The sequence below is a fragment of the Hipposideros armiger genome, unplaced genomic scaffold, assembly GCF_001890085.2.
Source record: "Hipposideros armiger isolate ML-2016 unplaced genomic scaffold, ASM189008v1 scaffold_797, whole genome shotgun sequence".
NCBI classification, from domain to species: domain Eukaryota; kingdom Metazoa; phylum Chordata; class Mammalia; order Chiroptera; family Hipposideridae; genus Hipposideros; species Hipposideros armiger.
Window position 1 is genome coordinate 110,186 of NW_017732147.1, and position 2,711 is coordinate 112,896.

Below are 2,711 nucleotides of genomic sequence, written 5' to 3' on the forward strand. Positions count from 1 at the left end.
GTAAGCACAACCCCGGGATTGGTATCACCTCCCTCCACCCCCTCAACACCCTCCCCAGCGGAGGCGGCTCCAGCTTGAGGCGCGGGAGCAGGGGCTGCGGGCGGGGGCCGAACGCAGCCCGGGCCTTGGCTCTCGAGAGTTAAAGCTCACCCGGCCCGTTGCCTGCACCCCCATCCCACCCCGCCTCCATCCTGGCTGTTCCTGGCGCCCAGCTTGGCAGCCTTTCTCAAAGGGTGATTGTTTCCGGGCTGGGCAGTGGGGGGCGGTTCTCTGAGATGAGAGGCAGAGCTGGGGAGCAGGGAGGGTGCGGCTCCCTCCTTGGCTTCAGGCACCCCACAGTGAGAGATGGCTAGTGGGGGAGGATGGTACCTGCCAGGATGCAGGGGTACCTTTGTGGAGGTAGAGATGGGAGTCCTTGGGCGCTGGTCAGTAGGGCAGCCCCACCTGTAGGCACTGCTGCCTTGCCAAGGGCATGTCAACCTGCTGAGTACCACCCTCAGCCCCCTCCTACAGTGGCCTCGGCATTCCAAAGAGAAGGCAGGAAGGCAATGCATGGGGTGGGGAGGGACCTGGAAGGGGGAGTGGAGGAGCGGAGATGGAGCAAAAGGGTCCAGCAGGCTATCCAGGAATTTCCCAGGGCACCTTGAACAAAGGAGTCCCTACATGTTTTCTGCCTGTGTTTTCTGGGTGGGCTGGAGGCTGTGTGACCAGGAGTCTCTGTGTATGCACATGTGTGCATATATGTACAAATGGGGTACAGCTGTAGCCATGGCATGTAGCCATCTATGCAGATGCTTCCAAATGCTCTTTTGTCAAGTTGCTAGAGACTTAGAAGGTTTCCTCATACGTGTTTTAATGGTTTGCACCCCCTGGCTTGTCCTTTTCCTGGACACCTGTAGTCAAGGCCGCCCTGTGTCCAGGAGGAGCCAGCTCTTGTAGCTGGGGTTCTGGCCCCAGCCAGCCAGGAGGATGTAAGTGCTTTTTAGTAGCTGAAACTATCCCACAATTTCTGATGCCTTTCCCCCTTACCCTGTGACCAAGTCTAGATCCACTGTCAGGCATTGCTGAATCAAAGTTATATCACCAGGCAATGTGATTTTACGTGCTATGAGCTGTTGCTGAGAATCACAGGAACCTTTCCCTATCGTCTTCTCTGCCCTGCTTAGTACCAAGCCAGGCCCGCTCCTGCCACTGAGTAGCTGAGTATGTGTGGTGGGTAGGGGATGGAGTAAGGGTAGCGGCAGTGGCTTTAGAATCAGCCACTTAGGTAAAGACCTTGAAGTGAGGAAGTAGCCCACCATCCCCACCATCCCACAGACATATGACAATATAATTAATAATTACTGCTTCTAGGGATAGCTGTCCCTCCCTCCCACTTCCTCTTCCATTCCTGTATTTAATAGACCTCTTTGCCAGCAAGGAAGTTCTTCCAAATCTAACCTGAGTACCTTCTATTACAGTGCAGGATCGTTGCCTCATTCTCTTAATGAAGCATGAATTACAGCAAGCCCTACTCTGGTTTTTCCTTCCCCTAGTTGAATAACCGTTGCTCCTTCAGACTCTGCGAGGAGAGCCTTCTCCGAGACCATGTTTTCTTGGCCTTTAAATTCTGCTTCCCCCTAGGACTCCACACCAACTGGAGGGATGGGAAGGGCAGATGCAGGAAAGGGCAAGGCACAGAGCACAGAGGAGGGACCTGGTCATCAGTTTGCGTGGAGTACAAACTGCCTCTCTCTCTAGCTCAGCGGTTCTCAATCTTCCTAATGTCCCGACCCCTTAATACAGTTCCTCATGTTGTGGTGACCCTCAACCATAAAATTATTTTCGTTGCTACTCTATAACGGTAATTTTGCTACTGTTATGAATCGTAATGTAAATATCTTTTTGTTTTCCAATGGTCTTAGGCGACCCCTGTGAAAGGGTCATTCGACCTCCAAAGGGGTCGTGACCCACAGGTTGAGAACCACTGCCTAGCTGAACCAGCCACTCACTCCCAGTCAAATATCACCGAATGGTAGGGCAGAAATGACCTTGAAGAGTTTCTAGTTGCAGCCCCTCATTTTACAAATAAGAAAACAGACCCTCAGAGGGACCATCAGCAGTGTGTGTGGAGTATGTGTATAAGGGTATGATGGGACCACACCCACTTCTCCATCAGTTCCCCCAGAATAGGGCATAACCCCAGGTGGTGAGCTCAGGGAGGAAGACAGTGAGGAGGCCTGGGTTTTGGGTGAATTCTGAAGGTACTGCCTTCTGTCATGGCCAGTCTCTTCAGTAGTAATAAAACCAGGGGTTGGACCAAATAGTCTTGAGTCCTGTCTGGTCCTGACAGGCTGTGGCCAGTTGAACCGTCTCTGCAGGTATTCTCTGGTGCTCTCCCTTCGAGTGCTCTCCCTTTAGCTGATGGAAGGCTAACCAGATGGAACAGGAAGAGTGGCAAGCTTTACCCTCACCATTCTCTTGTAAGAATAATAGCGATAATCAAATCCCTTTCTAGGGACCCAACTTGCAATTTAGGTCCAGGCTCTGTTTACCAAATATTTTAATATTAATTTTTAGAGCTAACTTAAGACAATAATGTGGGATTAAAATTAGCATGATAAGGCTCAGTGAGGAGAGAACAGCCTGCTATCAGTTTCAATGGGAAGTTTTGGCATCACCCCAAGCACGTGAACACACAGAGACACTCAAATAGCTATGTAAACACAAAA